Source organism: Lissotriton vulgaris, chromosome 5 (assembly GCF_964263255.1).
Source record: "Lissotriton vulgaris chromosome 5, aLisVul1.2, whole genome shotgun sequence".
In the NCBI taxonomy this organism is placed as follows: domain Eukaryota; kingdom Metazoa; phylum Chordata; class Amphibia; order Caudata; family Salamandridae; genus Lissotriton; species Lissotriton vulgaris.
The window spans coordinates 624846009-624868545 of NC_141693.1; positions in this window are offsets into that span (position 1 = coordinate 624846009).

Genomic DNA, 22537 nt, shown 5'->3' on the forward strand with positions numbered 1-22537 from the left:
CCGTTCCCAATTGGGATTCTCTTCGTCAAACCTCCCTCCTTATCCAGAATTATCTGTGCCCAATTTTCTGTGTGCAGTGCTTGGATTAGGGCTAGTAGGTCACCCTGTATTTCAAACCCTACTAATGTTGACCACAGTTGCTCCCTGTCCACCAGATCGAAAGCTACATGGAAGTCTACAAAACAGCAGAATAAATTTCCCCTCTGATCGATCGACTTCCGTGCAATGGACCAAAGAGCAAAGCAGTGGTCAACCGTTGAGTGGCCTTCTTTGAACCCCCCCTGTTCTGGTGGTACTATATGTTTGACATCCACCCATTCCTTTAGTAAACCTAGAATTACTTTAGAGAAAACCTTTTCGCCTATGTCCATAAGATTTATTAGGCGGTAATTTTTTGGGAAGTTTACATCGCCTTTTTTATGTATTAGCCTGACAATAGCCTCTTTCCAATTATCTGGGAAATTGCCAGTGTTTAAAATCCCTTGGAACATATTAGAGAAAAACTCCGTCCACCATTCTATGTTCGTTTTTATTATGATAGCTGGTAGAATATCTGGGCCCGCTGCCTGTGTTAAGTTTAATCTGTTTATTATACCTCTAATGGCATCTGGGGAGAAGTGTACTTTTATTTCTTCCCTTATTTCAGGCCAAACATTGGCTATTGTTCCCTCCCTCCTAGGCCATTTACCATAGATTTCTTCCAGGTAGGTCACCCACTTATCCTCTGGCACAGAGCACTGTAGTGTCCCTAGGACTTTCCCCGTGCATTCCTGTATTAACTTCCAAAAGCCTCTCACAATTTTTTCTTCTATTGCCTCAAGTAGATTCCCCCAACATTTGTTCTTAAAAATCCTTTTTTTATCTCTAATAGTGGCCTTATATTTTATCTTTAATATCCTAAGTTCTATTGCCGCTTCATCACTATAATTACCTCTTAGGCGTCTCTCCTGTTTTCTAATACCGGCCTTTACTTTCCGGCATTCATCATCAAACCAATGTTTGGTAATATTGGGGTATGATTGCGCATTATTTACTGATTTATGTTTACCGTGCTTTCATTTTATCCTGAGGCATTCCACCAGTTGCCTTATTGTATCCTCATACCAGGTTATGCCCTCTTCTGGTGCTAGGTTATCTAAATTCACGGTTAACTGGTGTGCACTCAGTTTTTTATGTATTCATCAGTAATTCTCGTAGTGAGACGCTTAGGATATTCCACCTCTACTGGTAGCACTTTTTGTCTAAGCGGGGAGCTATTTACCTGGAGTTCTACCTGCAGTGGATAGTGGTCACTTCCCTCCACCCTGAGAATTTCAAACTGTTTAATTAAATAGAAATTCCAGGCCTGTATGAATGCGTAATCTATGGGGCACATTTGTTGTCCTACTTTAAAGGTACGATTTGCGGGTCGGTCCGCTTCCTTTCTTCCATTCACGCAGACCAGGCCCATGGCCCCCAACATTTGCCCAAGCTCATCATCTTGAGTTGAGATGTGACAATGGGGAAATTGTTCAAGCTCTATTGTATATACTCCTAGCAGATTCCTCAGCCAGGGGTCCATTTTAATGGGATTTAATCTATGATTGAAGTCCCCCAGTATCATGAGCACATCTCTTGGATAACAATCACATAGGTCTTCCAGGTCTGTTTTTAAACGTTCCAGTTCAATCTTATACTCGTTTGTTTTCCCTTTCTGTATATACACATTTATAATGCATAGGTTTTCAACCCCCAACATATTGTTTAGAGTTCGTACTCTACTACCCAAAGCCCAGTTACACTTGAGTTCGAGGGGTTCCATGTCTTTAGCTATCCTTCTTGAGACCAGCATCATCTGACCACCAGCATCATCTGACCACCAGAAGGTCTACCTGATATGTTCTTTTTTGCAGGTTTTACGTGGTGAGTGAAGCCTTCGGTTACAGGGGTTTCGTCGCACAGCCAGGTTTCCTGGAAGCATACAATATCATTTCTCCTCAAGATGTTTTTAAAATCTTCCTGTGACACTATTCTATTGTATCCGTTTACATTCCAGGACAGAATGGGTCGGCTGTGCGACGGCCCTACTTCCTAATCAATGTTACTCATATAACCATCTTCCTCACCGTTCATGTATGCCAGTTCTCTATATCTGTTCCCAGCAAGGACATCTTCAACATCCCACCTCTGATCTTTTCGTTTTATCGTAATTTCAAGGGCGTCCTTCTTGCCTCTCCCCAGGCTAATCATTTTTATTTGTCTTTCACCCAGTGCCGCATGGTTCCTAAGGAAAGAGTTTCCTGTTTTGTCCAGTAACACCTCCTCCCTTTTTACTATTCTAATTCCTTCCCAAAGCATCTCGGTCTCTGCCTTTTCTATTGCGTCTTTTTTTTAGGGCTGAGGGGAGTAGGACCTTAGTTAGTTCCTCCCCCTTGCTATTCGCCATAAACCCAACTTCTTTTAGATCAGCAGTACTAACATATCTTAGGCTGGGACACATTGTAAAAGAGGATAGGAGCTGAGAGCGATTTAAGGGGTTTAGTTTCTTAGTTCTTTCCCCCCCCCCCTTTTCCTGTCCTAATGGCTCTACAAATACCCAATTGTCTGCAAGCAATTCTGGCTGCCAATGTTATAATATTCTATCTGGCATTTCTCCCCTTATGTGCCTGCTTGCTTCTTCTCTGCCTCCGGTTCTAACCCTCTTCACATGGATTGGGTTAGTAAGCCCCACACCTGGCGACGTGTCTATCCCCCATTCTGCTGCTGTGCTCTCCTTTACCCCAGATTGAGTCCTACTGATAGCCTCCTGATAGACCCCAGCTCTCACTCTGCTCAAATAAGCAGTATCTTCTCCCTGAAAGGTTTGGTTGAATGCTATGCTCTTTCCCCAATACCGTTTTTTACTGGTATTATGTGCAGTCATAGAAAGTGTTTTGCGAATTGCTATTAACTTTGATTCCGTATGGTGAATCAGTGTAATTGGGTCAACATACAATCTTGAAATCTTAGCTGTAGATTGAAATTCCCATGAGGCATACGTTGCAAGCAGGACTAAAAAAAAACTGCTGTTTATGGAGTAGTGCAGAAAGTGGTACTTGACATGAACTGTGGCCGAAGGTCTTTCTCAGAGGGCAGAGATATTGGTCTGAACCAATGCAATGTACAATATTTCCACTAGGCACAGCAGCAAGCCATCCTCAGTGGTCTCAGAAGTACATAACAATTGAGGGCAAGAACTGTGTCATGTGCCAAGAGCCTCCAAGCAGTATCATAGACCAGAGCCGTATAGGACAGCTATCATGCTATTACTGTGTGCAGTTCTGATCTTGGCCAAGGAGGTAGGGGTGTCAGTGGTACTTGGCATATGAATATCTGTTATTCCATTGTTTTGCAGTTATTAATGCAAGCCATGCTTAATTAAGGCTGGTCTAGTTGTAAAACAGAACTCTAAAATTCCGGATTTTTGATTAGCTGTTCAACCATAATCCCTCCTCTACCAAATACAGTGCTAACACCCTCCCACATGGCATCAAAGATAACATTACAAATAATATAATTTGGCCACAAAAGTGAAATCATGCTTTCTCTCAACAAAAACAAAATATTTATCAGGGGCAATTAAAACCAAGAACTCATGCTCGCAAATCCTTGGTACCAGAATGCAGCGACTCTTGATGCACTGTCTCTAACCTGCAGCTTTCTTTAGGACGAAGATAACCTACTGATCCATGTACCAGCATGGTAGAATACAACAAATGATATATGGCAGTTATAAAGTTTAAAGAGTTTCTGCAAACTGTGTCTTGATACAAATGAAAGGGGTACAGTGGGGATTTTCTTAAATTAGATTCAGAATTGCAACAAAATAAATGTCTCACAATGAATTAGCTACAAGCAGGCCTAGATCTTTTAGTACAGAGGGCGGAGCACACAGCCTTGAATGCCCATCACCCAATCCACGAAGATGCATACTGGTAAATTCAGTGCATGGTAACACTTCCATTAAACAATCTTGTTTTCACCCTGGTTGCAGCAGCCAGTGCTGGAAATCTATAGACATAAGCTCTACTTTCAGGATAGTTGTCCTTCTTCAGATGAGAATAACATATATATTTAGAGGTGGTACAAAAGCTGCTTAACACTCTTTTCAGCCCACAGTATTATTTGGTGTCTTGCATTCTCCATTTTGTGTCACTTCCTACCCAGGCGCAATCTTAATTTAGTTGTAATTCCATTGTTTTCATTTAGGGGACAGTTTTTTTCTTGTCTTAAACACTTCAAGAGAGTGCACATACTTTCTAGCTGTTCCCTACTGTGCTTCTCTTTCCTCCTTCACGCTCCTTGTTGCCCCATCTCGCCCATCTACCCTTCCCTCCTCTGTGATGCGTTTCAAAAAATTAATTAGGCGAATTTCCGAGGCCATATTTTCAATCTCGCAAATTTCACCACCACCATTTTTGCAGTAATTTTGTATTATGTATGATTACCTAAACACTTGTTATACCATAAAAAAATATATATTACACATTTTCTTTTTTTCAAAACACCCAAAAAACACATCTGGAGCTTAACTCCAACATATTGGGTTTTTTCATCACCAGAAAGGGAAAGCTATCCACACATTTCCACCTCACACAATTCAACTTCACATATTTCCAATCTACACACATAATTCAACACCAAACCGCATAATGCAAGTCAACAACATAATTACACAACTCACTACATACATTCAATCCTCACGTCAGAATTCCACATCATGCCATAAATTCAATAGCACACCACATAATTAAACTCCACTACCATTCCACATAATCCCAGTCCATAACACACAATACCACTCCATATAATTCCAATACACTCCATACCACATAATTACTATTCACATAATTCCACTGCACACCATACCACATAATTACACTACACAAATACACCCCACTCCAAAGAATTCCACAACTAACAATTAAAATCCAAACCACATAATTCCACTAGATACCACAGGTAAAAACTTTATAGCACATAGGTATAAAACATTCTCATTTACAACACCAATAGCTCTAACTCAAGCAAATGCGAGATCTATTGCATTTCTAATGCTTGTTTTTTAACTCTGTGGGGCCCATTTTATGGTCTGGCAGGCTGGTTTTTACTGTTGATTTCTCTGACATAACCATAAACATTGTCTGCAACAGGCATACATCCATCCAGTCTCCCACATTTTTCAAAAAATCCTACACGACGTGACATTACAAATTCAAAATTGTCCCTATTTGTAGAACGTGTGACACTTTTTTAGCTGTTTAATTCTATCATGGTGGCATCTTTTATTTTGGTGTCTGGGCTCCTTTTCAGTCCCAATTCCACCCTATGTGGTGTATTTACTCCTTTAGGATGTGATGCTGAGATATACCTCCTGTCTGTAAGGCCAAGGACTGTAGTAGCCCTAGTTCCATGAGAAGCTCCGAGTGAAGAAAGAATTGTGTTATATAGAAATGCCACCCCTACCGCTGATTAATACATGGACATTTTGAACCTAAGGGTTCTTGACAAGTGAAGGAAGCAATATTGTTACACTGCTGGAGCTTATATTAAGTGCAGGGGTAGAGCAGATGAGTCATTTGTATTGTCAACATGTGTAGCATCAGAAACACAATCTTTTAAAAAATGTATTGCCAGTCAGTCAGTCAAAAACTTTATTTCGATTTTGAGAAAAATCATAAATGTATTGCACATACACACAGTTACATCAACATCACCTTTTTTATTTTTTGTTACATCACCTTTTATTTGTATTTGTTTTGCATCTGGGCCTGTATAGATGTATGTGTTTTAAAAAGCCGAGTTATGATAACCATGCTTACCTGTTTTCAGGGCTTTAAGTGGGCCGGGTCTCATCGCTGCTGAGCATCGGCAGTTTTTTAAAGGAGGCATCAAAAGGGTCCCTACCGGGCTCTGTTCTGTGTTCAGGCAGTCCTTTTTTTTGTGGAATGCAGTGACAGCAGGCACATTGATGTGCGCTGCTCACACTGCTCACTTCTCACTAGTGGAGAAGTTACGGCATGACGTCATGCCAGGTGAGTGTTGTAGGGGAAGGAAAATCCTTTAAAGAGAGTCGTTTCCTCTCCGGGGTAACCTTTTATTGGAGCAGCAACATTGTCGTAGTCTCACCAGGGCTTTAAGTGGAAGCTTTTTCAATAATAAACAAACCATAGTTGCTGCTTGTTTAACTTATGCAGTTAACAACCATTGACAGCCAATAGTCCTGACTTGTTGTAGGTATGTTGTTACTTGTTAAATCATATATATGGAGGCATTGAAAGAAACAGCAAAATACCAGTCGGGCTCCACACTGTGCTAAGCACAGATTTTTAGTTTACAGCTGTTATGCCACGCCCTTAATGACGTCGGCCACGCCCCTTTGAGAGACACCGCAGTTTTTTCATCCCCCTTAAAGCCCTGCCTGTTATTCTTATGTTCACCCCTAAATAACTGTCAGAGGTGATCCTGTATTCCAAAAGCGTGTCCTAAAGCCAGACATAGAATGCAGTGCATCTTTACTGAGCCTTCTTGATTCTTTTTGTAAACCTTTCTTTATCATTTTCAATTTATACATGTATAACAAACTCAGGCTTACAGACAATATCTCATGAACCACAAGCAGAAACCCTCATTTCAAAGGCATTTTCAGTGGATCCCCAAAAGAAGGACATGACGAAATTACCAACATCAAATGCTGGGATCAGTTACACAGTTGGAGTCTGATTCTGAAGGCAACGGTGTAATTGGCCCAAAAACACTTAGGATGACTTCTACCCGGCTGCATATGTCCATTACTCTGCAGTCATTGCAAATGGCTGGCTGCATCACAAACCCAGTCCTTTGCAGAAGCACGGGTACCCCTCAACCAGGCCACAGGAACTCTTTTAGGTAGTAACAGCAACAATGAACTCAATCTACAATCCGTTTTATTTTAGTCTGCTGTGTATCTCAACAATTCCTCCAGGTGGCTCAGGTGGACTGGTGGTCCAAAATAATTTCCAACTGGAACCCTGCATCTCACCATAAGGTGAATATTACCTGGCAAGGCCAAGCCAGATGCACAAAGCCCTCCGATCGGTAGAGTATTGCGAGTCTACCTTGATTCCATAGTTGATCATTCACATTTCAAACGCAAACTCCTCTGAACTCTCTACTGCTTCTGATTGTCAGCATCATTATACCCCTGTGCCTCCGAAGACATTATGCAAGAGTGATTCATGTGTTATTTCTAAGGGTGCGAGGCATATGTGCATCTTCCTTTCACGTATTTATGTGAATATTCAAGTACATTTCTCAAAATTATTTGTAATTACGCACATTTTAGTACAAAACGGTTCTGCATATTGCGCTTAAAAAAATAGAATGAAAACCACAATTGCCACAATCAACGAACATTCATATTTTGGCTGCTCCTGGTGTTGCCGTGCGTTTTTTGGCTGTGAATGGAAGTGTAATTACACAACATGGCATAATGGTGTCATTCCTGGAAGTTCGCAAAGAAGCGTAATGCGAAATTCCAGAACCAAATTATTTCTTACTATGCAACCAGAAACCAAGACAGAAAAGTACACTTATGTACTTTTAAAATCCTTCATAAGAGCAGGATAGTGGAAAAGAGCTCTAGTACGGCAGGTATGGAATTTATCTCATGACGCTGGACTGTGAAATGCTGGGTACAAAGTGTTGTGATCATCAATCCCAGCATGTGCAACTTAGAAGGCCCGACATGGTTTTGGAAAATTGCTGATACAGTTGTTTTTGTGCACAAACGGTCTACTTTAAAATGGCAAACGCACTGATGAGATGATCGGGTAATAATGGTGGGCCTTGGTAGGGTACCTCAGTTTCAGAGGATATCCAGGAGTCGGAGCTGGTTGAGTCACTTACTACCAAGATTCTGAAAATTGTGCATCTTACTCCTACAGAACCATCCGACAACATAAATACCCACATTTGCTTTATCGTGTTCTCCAGTTGTGTAATCAGTGAATTGCTCACTGTATTGCATGGCTTGCTTATTGCTATTTTTGGAAGGTTTTTTTATAGAGCGCAAACTTGGCCTAACGGAATTAGAGCACTTTATATGAGCCCCCTATTACATTACACAAGGTCAGATACATATTTAGAGGCAAGTCACAACTGTAGTGCTGTGTGAGTTAACAATGAAGGAACCCTTTTGGGTCCTGGTGGACTCCATAGAACTGTGATGTAAGTGTTAGAGTGTAGTGAAGTGAAGGCAGGTGGAGAAGTGTGGCTCACTGGTTAGAGGAGGCAGACCTGGAAGCAGAGGTCAGCCTGGGACCAGGGTTCAATTCCCCGCTCGGCGGGGTCTTGAGTCCTAAAATGTCCATGGACTCGACAATTCTCGCTTCGGTGCCTACTTGATTCACAGGTTCACACTCTGCGACTCTGGGCAATAGCTTGCTTAATCTCCACAACGGCCCCTCGCGGCGGGATGCCTGGCTTTCACCTTGCGGATACCCTGCCGGGGTTATCTCACAGGGGAATACCAGGACGGGTTCCCTAAGCAAGCGCTTAGAAACCGCTCGGTGATTTGCGCTATATAAATTCCTGTACATTTAGAAGGTTGAGTTCGCGATTACACACAGATGAATAAAGACGTGTGATACCAAGCAAAGTCATTGGCGGGTACCCAGGTTGGGCAGGATGCTACAACTGGCGACGAGATTGGCGATAAGTAATCAAAAGATTGACAGTGCTCTCCCAAAGAGTTTTCCGTGGTCCAGCAAACTGCTCGGGCATGCCACGTGTGCCTTAGTCGAAGTGCAGAATCTACTTTTGGTGCATGTGGAGTTAAAGCTCAACTCTAGCCAGTGTAAAGCATTTGAAGATAATGAAAGCTTCACTTACAAGTCTACACATTGGCCAAGCACCTGCTGGTAAGGTCGTGAAGGTACAACGAAACCTAAAGTTATACATTGTACAGAGTGATAACAGTAAAGGCATATACAACCAGGTGTTGAAAAAGCAACAAATAGTGACGGCAAATTGCAAGATAACACTGCAATCAGAAGTGCTGCGAGGCACAGATCAGACAGTGCAAAGAGATGCTTAAAAGCAAAGTGATTCAGATACAATATTCAATCATTTGTTACCAGAACCAATTCAAGAGAGTCATCATACCACAGCATTGGGTCAAGTGGCCCTAGAAGAAGGGCCCGGCATAGTGCTTACAGAGCTATCCATACCTGAAAAGGCATGCCACCAAAGCTATCGCGTCGCGGCTCAGAGCAACTCCCAAAGGTCTGCAGAAAAGTGAAGGTCTCCAATGAAGACAAAGAGGGAGGTCACACTTCCACAGACTTGCCAAGATGACCCAGAGGCCAGCACAGCATGAGGCCTTAGAAAGGGCATGAATGAAGCAGGTCCTAGTGGACAGCAGAAAGGGTATACAACGTTTACAACGCGCGCGGTCCAACGAAGTACCATTACCACGCAGTTATAACAACAAAAGTTGTTACAACGAATTGCGCTGGGTGGCGCTCAAGGATAATAAATCCTTTAATTTACTATCCCAACACCTTCCCTACTATACACGGGGACTGGTGTTGGAACAGTAAATTATATTTTTTAAATTTGCGCCCCCCCAACGCAAGTCGTTGTAATGACTTGCGTTGTTACAACCGCGTTGTAATGGTACTTCGTTGTACCGCGCGCATGGTAGTGACATACATCCGCAGAAAGTATAGTAGAGAACTCCATGCTCAGTGTCAGCCAATCTTATAAATGGTTATAATTCCACCGCCTTCCTGAAACCACAACCACCATTTGATACTGCTAAAAAGCTGAATATTGGTGAAAGATGGACTGCTTGGATAAAGGCATTTGATGATTTCATTGATGCGCTAGAAGAGACAGATCACAAGAAGATTATCACATACCCATAAGGGGAGTCATAAAGAAAATGGTGCAAGCTGACAAAATTACATACCATCAAAAGAAAAAAAACCTTGAATTGCAAGTTCACTCCAATGCCGAATGAAGATTACGAAATGTACATTTTGAGTCAAGAACAATGGAAAGTTGGTGAAATAATTGATACATTTTCTGAAAGACTGGATGCACTCATCAAACACGAAGTTCAATGAAGTTAATGATGAGGAAGCTTTACATCTCTGTTATTGACAGATAAATGTCAGATTAATTCAGGTAATGAATACTGAGAGAAACTCTTAGTCTGGAGCGAGTTCTCCTGGTTGTCAGAGCTGAAGAGCATGCTGATTGGCAAGCTGCAGACATGGAGGCTGGAGGTGACTAGAATATAATCAGTCATGAACATGCAAAGTAAGTGAAGGCACAAGGCAGAAGGACACAGAGTGATGTCTCCACGGAAAAAGAAGTTGTGTTTCAGGTGTGGATATTAGTTTCCACACAAAGGTAAATGTACCGCCATTGGACAGATTTGTATAGGCTGTGGGAAGAACCATTTTTACCGGTTAGCAAGGCAAATGAAAATGTAAGTGCGTCACAGCGTGAAGACAAAATGACTGCCCAAATACTCCAGAAGCGACATTATACGCACGCCCACCTGGCCATGGGACAACACTAGTTGAAGAAAATATACACCAAACAAAGTTGTTTATCATCTAAATTATCATCAAAATGTTTTTCAGTATCAATATCAAGTAAAAGTGAAGAAGATGGATGTGCAATGTCGATTTTTACTTCAGAAAAACTCATCCATGTTAGACTGGCCACATGTGAGGAAAAATACAAGTGAAAGAAAAGTCGACCTGACAAAGCACCAAAGTCATTCAAACATTGTCCAAAGATTTCACTAAGAGTAAACAGTTGTTCAATACCTTTTATTATTAAACAGTAGTGCGTTGATGAAAAATATGTCCGAGGAGAAATGCAATGAACCATCTCCATTGCCACTGCTTACATCATCCAAAACGACAGTGTATACGTGGGCTGCATTGCCACAGTTTACATCATCCAAAACGACAGTGTATACGTGGGCTGCATCAACGCCATTAAAAAGTCAAGGTTCATTCGTAGCAACGATGAAACGCAAGAAAATAAAAGTAGAATTACCCATCATTTACTTCAAGCAACAGCGTTAAGTGCCTGTTTACTCAGCTTCAGCACAGCTGCTAATATGGGACTGATGCCAGTGAACTGTAACATGAATGCTCATCATGAAACAGTAAGTCAGTTCCCTTTGTTATGTTATGGTGTCACATGGCCCATAGGGACATTGTCGTCTTCACTAACTTAGCATGAGCAAGATGCAGCTTGCTTGCTGAATTGTGTATTGTACTACACGTCTTAATTTTTGCAATAATTTCAATGACTCTTTTCACATGAGAACTCAGCGCTGTGTTCACACTCTGCGTGTTTCTGGGATTTTGACTGAACATTATGTGCAAGGTCGAACAACAAGGCCCCTTGTTATTTTGTTCTGGCCTGGCCTAAGCCCTTAAACAAAATATACTGTGTTAGCTATTTGGACAGAAGTACTATGGTTGTATTAGACACACACTTGGAGAGGGACCTTTCCAGGGAGAAGAGCGAGACAGCGCCTATGATGTAGATCTACCATCTATAGGTTAAGGTATGGGGTCTTCGGACAAAGCCCAGAGATCTTCTAATATATAAAAATACTGCTTCTTAAGGCGGGAGGTTAGGCTCTAATGTCTTTCCATGATGATATCTCCCTTCATGATTTATGGACTAGCTGCCATGCAGACTGTATTTGTACTATGCATTTTCCTGCTAGCTGTGGCATGTATACTGCATGTTAGGACACATTAGTTTAAATAAATATTTTCAACTGTTTTGTGTTTCTGTCAGATCTTATCGTGGACGAGTACAAGAGTGAGAGCGAAAGGGTGTGTCTTGTTACCGCGATTCCTGAGATATCTGGGAGTGTTTTGTTCTGGGGTGTCTATTCATTTGTTTCTCTGTGACTGAGTAGGAGAGCAAGTGAGACACTACAGCTAGTCGGTCCTGGGCAGATGGTTGGATGACTCAGTCCCTATACACCAAGGTCCTACAATCCTGCGCATAGTTCTGTGTTTGTGTAGAATCCCTGCAAGAGTGGGTTAGGGAAACTCAAGACTTTGACAGTACAATTTAACATTATTGAGGACATCCGTCCTATTGCTAACAGGCACACATTATTTGCATTTCATTTACAGGAAGCTGTTGAAAAAGAATCACAATCATTACTCAAGCATGATATCATTGAGCATTCCTCTGGGCCAACGCCATGGGTTTCTCCCGTAGTAGTAGTCCCCAGAAGGACAGTGAAGGATCTGTATGCATCTGTGTAAATTTGCATCAGGAGAACAAGACAATTAAAAGAGAACTACATCCAGGTCCCCACATTGCCGACATGATCACACAATTGAATGGAGTGAAGGTCTTCTCTTGCCTCGATTTGAACAAAGGATATCATCAGTGGAACTCAAGGAGAATTGAAGGTACATTACAACCTTTTCTAAACATATTGGTCTGTTCCATTATAAAAGAATACGCTTCGGTGAGTCATCAGCGGCAGAGCTTTTTCAAGATGATATTTGACGTCTCATACAACTTATCATGAATGCATTTAATTATAGTTATGATATATTGGTTTACAGAGCTACACGGAATTAGCATGATAAAGCTCTCATGCAAGTGTGTCGTTTACTTGCTGATGCTGGTTTGAGTTTGAATGCTGAAAAATGTGAATTCCATAAGACAAAGCTAAAATTCTTGGCCATATCTTTTTGGATAGGGGTATGACACCCAATCCAGCTAAATTGGAAGCATTGTCAACTGCCAATCCCCCACAAGGTAATTCCAGGTTTCATTCATTCCTGGGCATGGTCAGCTACTGTTCTATACACATATTAGTCAAAGTCAAAGTCAAATAGGCTTTATTTCGACATAAAAAAATATCTTAAAAAGCGTACATACATGATAAATTCATTTAAAACATTACTAGGTAAAAAACATAAAAAGCCCTTGATATACTAAGACTCAACATATTTTCTGCAATCTCTAAAGGGAAAATTATTTAAATTAGCTAAAAAAATAGGCCAGAAACAGACCATATATTAAAATCATAATTAAACAATTTGCCTAAGTCTTTTTGACCGTATTCGCCATGCCCAACCTAGGTACTTCGAGGTGGCGCATGCGAAGAATGAACGAGTGTCTGTGAGTAAAATTCGTAGTGCCACATTACAATGTCTAGTGCCCAAGGTGAGGCACATTGGTTTTATCCATTTCATGCGGGGAACCTTATAGGCAGGGCACTCGAATAACAGATGGGGGACAGATTCACGACGCTGAGGGCAAAATGGGCACCATGGCGCAGTCTGGTATGGAATTTTCCAGTGGCATGTGAGCTCCATAACCGGGAGAAGACCTATTCTAAATTTGAAATACAGGGATCTATCCCATGGGGCAGTAACAATGTCCAGGTACAATTCTCTGATGGGGGCATCTTTAAACTCCAAAAAATTTCTGGTGGATTTGCAAATCGTTGAGGAAGAATTTCTTTTGCTTGCCACCCATGACCAATAGAGATGTTTTAGCATGGATTTAGGCGGGGCTGACTGTTGGTGCCATGCTTCTTCCAGCCCCAGATTGGTAAGTAGAGCCTTAGCATCCCTTAGCCATTTTATTTTTGCCCAACCAGGGCAATTAATTATCTCCCGTAGGCCATCCGCATAGCTTGAGAGCTCTGGCACTCTCCAGATGCGGGCCCACAGTAGCAGGGGGCGTAATTTTGCTTGATCTTCAATCGCCCGGCAGCCCATGTCCAATTGCAATGGTAGAATAGGGACAGAGGGACCAAGAGACATTAGGCTTCTCAGGAAGGCATTCTCAGCTCGGGTTAGCTCTTTCATGTTTGACATCCCCCAGAGCTCCGCCCCGTAAAGTGCTGCACTCACTCCTCTGGCGGAGTAAATGTCCATTACTGCCGCTATTGGTCTTGTAGATGCTGCTCTCTGCTCTTTCAACAGGGCCCCAGTCACTCTTTTTAAGCTCAGCAACATTTTGGTCAAATGGCAGTCCCATTTCATAGAATCCACCAAGCGAATGCCCAGATAGTCAAACATCTTGGTTCTTTCTAGTGCAACAGGCCCCAATGTTGGAGGGGGGCCGGACTTGTGTGGGGGGTTCAAAATGAGATACTTGGTTTTATCTGTGTTAATACAAAGACCTCTCTGCTTGCAGAAGTTGTCAAATCCAGAAAGAAGCTGCTGGAGGCCCATTGGAGATTTTGACAAAAGTAAAGTATCGTCAGCAAAGAGCAAAGTGGGGATTAGGCGACCTGCCAGACGGGGCGCATCTGCTGGAATCTGGGTCAAGAAGTCCACCACCCCATTTACATATAAGGAGAACAGGGTTGGGGCAAGTACGCAAACTTGCCGTACACCTCTATTCACCTCTATTCTTGGGGTCTTTTGTCCATTTGTCCCCCAGCGTATTTGGGCGTAGTTATTTTCGTGGAACCTCATGATCAGATGGAGCAAGTAGGGTGACATACCGAGGTCACACAACACCTTCCACAAATTGTTTCTAGGCACCAAATCGAAGGCCGTCCGGAGGTCGATGAAGGCCAGATATAAGGTACCCTTCCCAATCGTGACGACCTTCCAGTAAATCATGAGTAGCCTTAGCGATTGTTCTATTGTCCCTGTCCCGGATCTAAACCCAGCCTGAAAGTCCGAGAGTATCTTATTCTCGTCTGCCCACTGCTGGACCCTAGATAAGAGGACCTTGCCCGCCACTTTTTGGGAACAGTCTATTAAGCTAATCGGTCTATAATTAGCTGGGTCATCTCTTGAGCCTTTCTTGTGCAGGGAGACCACCTCAGCTGCCATCCAGGAAGCAGGGAGGGGGGCGCCTGCCATAGCTGCGTTCAGTAGCGAGGCAATCAGCGTACCCCATTCGCTTATGTCCATGCAGAGAAGGTCGCCAGGTAGGCCATCAGGTCCAGCTGCTTTGCGGGGTACCAGAGATTTTATGGCAGTTTCAGCCTCTTTCCTGGAAAATAAGCTCTCCTCATAGCTGCCAACACCTTGATGAATCTGAGGTAGTGGGAAGTCCATCACTTCTACGGCAGGTGCAGTATACAGCTTTGAGAAGTGTGAGTGCCACTGATCTTCGGTTATATTGCATGTAATGATGGTGTCCAAGGGTCTGTGTTTCTTTCGTAACAAGTCCCAAAAGCCTTTTGCATTTTTTTCTGCGCTTGCTGCACGGAGCTCCTGCCAGAAGGCATCTTCCCAGCCTCTCCTGGCTGTATTAATTACAGATTTGTAGGACTTGCATTTAGCAGCTATTGCTAATGCATCACCGCTCTTTACTGCCATGATTAGAGCTCTTTTTCCAGCCCGGCACGCCGATGAATACCAGCCTGATTTGCCCTGTCGCTTATCATGGTTTTTGTTTCCCTTGGAGTTTGGTTTAACCATGAACAAGTCCCCTATCGCTGTCGAAACCTCGCTAAGCATAGCTGATGTCTTGTGCGAACTAGGAGGGTGACTTTCCAGAATTTCAGAAGCTGCGGCGATAACGGCTCTGATGCAGGATAGTTTTTCTTCATCAATAGCCACTTTGTCCCATTTTAAACATCTGAGGCAGTTGGAAGGGACCACCCCCCCCCAATGACCTCTGCTCAGATGCGGCAGGGGCTCCAAGTAGTGAGCCACCGGCCCTCCACCAATGTATTAGGGATAATGAGAGTGCATTGTGATCACTTTCCAAGGAAGGCAAAACTATCATATCCTCCATGTAGGCCCACAAAGAAAAATTTAAAAGGATATAATCTATCCTAGATGAGTGACCCACCCTGTTATACGTGTGTGCCCCCTCTAGGTCTGACCGTGTTCTCCCGTTGGCTGCTCTCAAGCCAAACTCTAGTGTGAGGGAATTCAATTGGACGATTCTGGGTGTCCACCTTTTGACAATTGGAAGATCGAGGGACGGGATGCCTCTCCTCGAATCTTCGTCAAACAGGTCCAAGGATTCATCGGCCATCAAAGGCTCGAATGTGCTGTTAAAGTCCCCCATCACCAAAATTAGTGAGTCGCCACGACACTCCCCCAAGACTGCTTCTAGAGCCAGGAGGGTTGGTGATGAGGCCCTCCCAGAAGCCCCTCGTGTGTAAATATTAAAAATCTCCAGCTGCTCAGCTTTATTTGGGCATTTTACAGTGAGCCACATCAAATCTGGTGATTTTTGGGGATGATGGTGCACTCGCCATCCTAATGATATGTCGACCCAGACTAAAAGACCTCCAAATGGACGCCACACACACATATTAGACTTTGCCACCGTTAGTGCTTTGTTGAGAGACTTGACGAAAAAGAATGTTTCATTTTATTGGTCACATGAATGCAAGTGAAGCTTCAAGAAAATCAAACGAGCTATCAAGAACGCTACTGAAATGGCATACTTTGATTCAAAGCTTCATTCAGAGGTTGTTGTTGACACTAGCCCATTCGGGTTAGGCGCAATCCTTGCACAGCACAGTGGACAACCAAATGCTCGAAGACATATCATGGCATATGCAAGCAGACCCTTGTCCAAAACTGAGCATGCTTATTCACAACCTGAGAAGGAAAGTTGAAAGAGTGGTGTGGGCTTGTGAACATTTCCATGTATTCTCATATTGAAAGCCTTTTACGCTTATAACAGATCATCAGGAATTTTTGACCATCTTTTGGAATCCAAAGACCAAGATGCCTCTTTGCTTTAAACGTTGGAGGCTATGATTACAAGAATACAACTACACAATTGTACACCATCCAGTGAAAGATCAAAACCATGCCGACTACTTCACAAGTGTGATTCTACATTGCCATAGTACCCCTTCCAAGACGGCCACAGCCTACACAAATTTCATTGTGAAATCAAGCACACTAGCTGCCATTTCGCTAGAGCAAATTGTCACTGCCACAAGTCAGGATAGTGACATAATAAAACTAAAAGACATTATTACACATCAGTCTTGGAACTAGCACACTCAACCTCTTACAAGTGGCAGTGAATACCAGAAGTTTAAAAATGTGAAAGACGAACAGTCCATTACGCAAGAAGCCAATATCCTGAGAGGTTCAAGAATTGTTATCCAGGAGAGTGTGCAACAACAGATAATTGAATGGGCTCATGAAGCACATCATGAAAGAGTTGAAAGAATATTGAAGGTCAGTCATCTATGCAACTGAAAACTACTCAACACACCTTAAACATGTCGGAGTGGCCAAACCATTAGTGGGAAAGATCTGCTGTTGATTCTACTTCAGTCCTCTTGACAATGGACATCACCTGATGGTGATTGTTAATGAATACTCAATTTTCTATTGACCTCTCATCTATCACTCAAGAAAGATTAATTGAGAGATTAGACGTCATCTGCGTGACATGGGGTGTTCCTGCAATCTTAAAATCTGACAACAGCCCACCTTTCAACAGTCAAAAAGTCTGAGATTTTCTCAGTCATCTTAATATGAAGCATCAGAAGAGACACCGCTCTTTGGCCAAAGGCATAGTAAAAGCTTTCATGAGTACTCTCAAAGCTAGTCAGAATGCTGTATTGGAAAAGCTAGACATTAAAACTGTCTTGAATTCTACCCTTCGAGCTTAACTTTCGACCCCTTACCCGATGTGAGAAGCTGGCCTGGTATATGATGCCCACTAATGTTTTTGTTTTTGAAAAGCTTTATTCGATTTATATACTCATAAAAGCACAACATACATTTAAATACATCACAATTAAATATTTAAATCACATTTATACAAATACATATTTATAAGACAGTTGTGCAAGCTTAATCAGTATAAAAATTGACACACATTTAAAACAGTAATCAAGTCACATTTGTAGAAAGAGCCCTCAGCCTAATGGACCAGGCCCACCCCAGATACTTAGCTATGCCCAAAACAATAGGCTCGTCAGTGGAGGTACAGATGATTCTCAATGCCTCAACACCACTAGGTGTCCCAAGGTTCTTACAAACTGGAGCTAACCATAGCCTCCCTGGGGTGGCGTAGGCATTGCAAACAAATAGGAAGTGGCCCATGCTTTCATTGGCTGCCCGCACGCTGGGCAGCACAGGGTGTTCAAACTCTTCCACCTGCCTGTTAAATATCTCAGGGGGAGGGAGCCAGATCTCAACTGGAAAAATAACTTCCTGTCCATAGGGACAGTTATACTGTCCCAGTACTGTTCTAACACGGGACACATTTTAATTTCCAGAAAACGACCCCCCATCGAATCAGATTTTGTACCCCTCAGAGCCTACCATCTATCCAATCCCAATATAAAGCTTTAAGGGTGTCTTTACTTGGAAAAACTTCCCCCGCGGGATTGTCCCAAAGGTTGGAAAGAGAAAGTTCACCTAACATAACCCTTACATTTTTCAACCATGATATTTTATGGAAGGTGTCAATTTTAATTATTGCCAGAAACCCATCTGCATAGTGCTTAATCTCGGGGGTGGACCAAAGACGTCTCCAATATAATATGGGACGCAATCGAGCTTGATCACTAACAGATCTTCTCCCAAGATCAAGGCTAAGCGGGATTAGTGGGGTGCTCTGGGGAAGTCCCGTAATTCCCCTGAAGAACCTGTTCTCTGCTATCTGTAGGGAGGTAAGCCTTTCAAAACCCCACAGCTCTGCCCCATATAGGGCCGACCCTATTGCCTTTGCATCATATAAGGCAAGGACGGGTTTTATGGGTTTTGTTTTTGATTTTTTATGCTCCACCCGTAGTGCCCCCGAAATTTGCTGGTGTTTCAAAACCGCTTTTTCTATGTGATGGGACCAGCCTTGGCTATTTGCTATTTGTACCCCCAGGTAAGTAAACTCCCTAACTACCTCAAGCTCAATATTATTCAGGTGTATCCTAGGGCGAGGTTTACATCCTGGGGAAAAAACCATCAACTTGGTCTTACCAACATTAACTTCGAGGCCATGCTCCAGGCAGAACCCATCAAAGATATTTAAGGCACGTTGTAGCCCAGAAGGGGTCTTAGACATAATTAGCGTATCGTCAGCGAACATCAGGATAGGGACCCTGAGGCCCGCTAACGAAGGTGCATCCAGATGTCCACAAGTGTAGTTGGGCACACTGCACCAGTCCACACAACCCTTATGGTGATTTAAGAGGTCTTAGACAACCTTAGAAAGCTCTCTAAGTGGTAGATGTGAAGAGCAGCCTTCAGGTTTAGTCCAGAGGGAGTGTAAAGTAACTTATTTTACCAGAATGCAATCTTATAGTATCGATTAAGTGAAAAAGAACCACACAAAGTATTTATAAAACTATGTATTATATACTACTCTCTAACACATAGAAATATCTACCCAGAGATATGCACAATGCACACAATACTTATGCAAAGAAATACAGTAAATAGCACGCAATACACAATGGACCCTAGGGGGAACAAACCATATATCAAGAAAGTGGTATAAGACCCACAACTCAGGGGAAGACAATGTTGAGAGGTCAAAGAATTGCAGGGGACCCACGGATTTTTAAAGATTAAGGACCCTTCCCAGTGGACCCTGAAGAAAGCCAGTGGAAGACAGAATGTTGGAGAGCCACCATTCCCATGGATACCCTAGTACCCACGTTACCAACACCAGGGAAGCCGGGTGAATACGTATGAAGTGGTGTCGGACACCCCGGTCGAACCCAATGGAGGACTTCAGCAAAGTGCTGCTATTGAAGAAGGAGAAAGTGTCCGGTGGAATCCAAAGGTGGATTCTAGATGAGAGGTACCTGAAAGCAGAGGGGACAGAATCTATCTCACTCAGGGGTGACTAGGAGACTTGGAAGACGAATGCCCTCCGATGTCGTTTGTTGCAGGATGGCTGACAATGACATTGACTCTGCAGCTGTGAGGACCAGGCGGTGATGTGGAGAACCAGGAGCAATGCACGAGCTGTCCCATGAATGATGTAGAGTGCTGAGGGGTCGGTGCCATCTGTTATATTATTTTGCTTATCTCCCTCTTTATATACCAAAATCCTTCTTTCGTTTACTTGAGAAACTCATGAGGGAGCTTCTCTGGTATAATTCTAAGGGTGGTGCTCCATAAGCTCTATTTGCCAGTGACTGAGAGTGGGTTGCCTGTCCCAAATTTCAACCGTTATTATCTGGCTTCCAATTTGCAGTGGGTGGCCCGGTGGATGGCAGACCTTCAGACCACTGACACTGCCATGGTCTCTCCTACCTAGAGCTTGCTTGTATACTGCACCTCTTTCACCATGTAGCAAACACCATCACCCGGTCCCACTCTGCTGTGCGTGCCACATCACTGTTATAAATAGAACCTCTTTATTACTAAAGCGTCTCAGCCATATGCCTCAGCTATACCACTTCTGGGTACTCCCTAGGGAGGGCAGTTCACTTTTTCAGTTGAGCTTGCTCCTTGGCACAAAGCAGGCCTGCATACAGTGGGAGATCTTTATTGCGATGGCTACCTTTTGCCACTAGAGTCTATTATTGAGGACAAGGGACTTCCTCCTGGTCACTTTTTACTTTATAATTCTCTCCTTGGGATATTGGGTGTGTGCTGGGGGGACATGCACCAGGAACACCTGATGCACCTCACTCTTCAGTACCAACATGTTATGGAAGTTGGCGCCATCTGACACACTGGCTCACTGACTCTTTGTACACACACACGGTGCTTCCACCTCCCCCCTTGCTCCAGCATTGGGAGAAAGACTTGGACTGCCCTTGTGCCAACAAGGAATCGGAAGCTATTGTGCCATAACCGGCTCTAGGTCCACACAATACCCACTTTTGCCTTATCCAAAATTATATTATCCACAGAGCTTATCTCACCCCAGAGACGATAAGTTGATACTATCATTGCACAGTCGCTGTTTGCCCCGACTTTGCCTTGCCTGATGCCAATCCTATACATATGCTCTGGGCCTACCCGTCCCTTCAACGTTACTGGCTGGGCATGACCATACATTTATCAAGCTGCACTGGCAATCCACACTGCATACATGGGAGGTGTGCCTCTGGCCTGCGCTGTAGAGATAAGCCCCCCACCCCCCAAAAAAAAATTTAGGGATGACCCTGCAAAAAGGGCCAAGTCCAACAGTATGTATTTCACTGTTCAACATTTTAGGATGAAAATCTTAAGTACACAAAAGGAAAAACACCCAAAGATTCATTCAGAGTGTTGTTACATGTAAACTCAGAGATCCATAACACTTTGTTCCAGTGTGAACTTTGTTGTAACGTTTGACACTGAATGTATTGTTCTAAACATGGATTCACACTCTCCACCCAACCATCAATCCAAGGATGGTGACTAGATGACAAATGTATTTCAATACCCATATTTTCACATACAGCCTTCTAGAAATGGGAAATTAACTGAGAACTTTGGTCAGAAATAAGCACGTCCAGGCGAAAAAAAGTTTGCATGAAAATAGCAGCTAGTTTTTAAGCAGAGTAGAGTCCCTTCAACAGAGTAAAAATGTGCCATTTTTGTCCGGCGGTCTACAGTGGCCAGGACTATATTGAACCCCACTGGAGTACCTGCTCACTTGACAATAAAGTCTAAGCACACTGTATCCCATGGCTGGGAAGGATTCAGGATAGGCATCAACAACCCTGCAGGCTCAGCATGACCCGTTTACTCTGAGCACAGACAGCACAAGTAACAACACATTGTTGTGAGTCTTTTAGAATAGTGGACCACTAAAAATGACTATGCAACAAATCCAAAGTTTTTTTTTCACCTGTATAACCGGCTAACTTGGTATGATGGTACCAATCTATTGCTTGATCTTGTAAGCCTTAAGTTGGTAGCTATAGACCAACATTTGTGTAATGTATTGCTCTTTCATTTCACTGCTATATGTTTATAGTATTTTTTTTACTGTCTTCTGTTTTTTTTGTTGTTGAACCTTTGATAAAAAATCTGTGGTTGCTACCAGACCTAAAACTTTTTCTGCTGGCATGATGGTGAGAGGATCATGATTTCTTTCTTGTGGTTAATGGCCATACAGTGAGAGAGTGTCTGCATTCCCATTCTTTCTTCCAGTTGATATGGAATTCGAGTCTGCAAAGAATTGAGTCCATCGTAACTGACAGGCAGAAAAAGCCTGAGCTGATCTAAGGAATTGCAGATTATAATGATCTGTAAGAATGGTTACAGTATGTTGAGCTCCGAACAAATAAGGTTTCCATTCCTCGAAATGCGTGTCAACAGTAATCAGACAATATTTTCTTCACATAAGTATATGACCTCACATAACTCAACTACCTAAACCACTAACAAATGGAATATTTGAAAGTTTGGTTGGGGGTGCACGTAATAAGAAAGAGTCCAAAAAGAGTAGTATTTGTATGCAAAAAGTGTCTTATTTATTCAAATGTTTTCTTTTTTCAAAAAGTTCCACATTTGTCAACAAACATCAGCCAACGCGTTTCTCTCCCTCACAGGGAGCTTCCTCAGGGCAATTGAATTTATAACGAGCCTTCAGAATTGGAAATGCTTGTAGTATACTGAAAGTC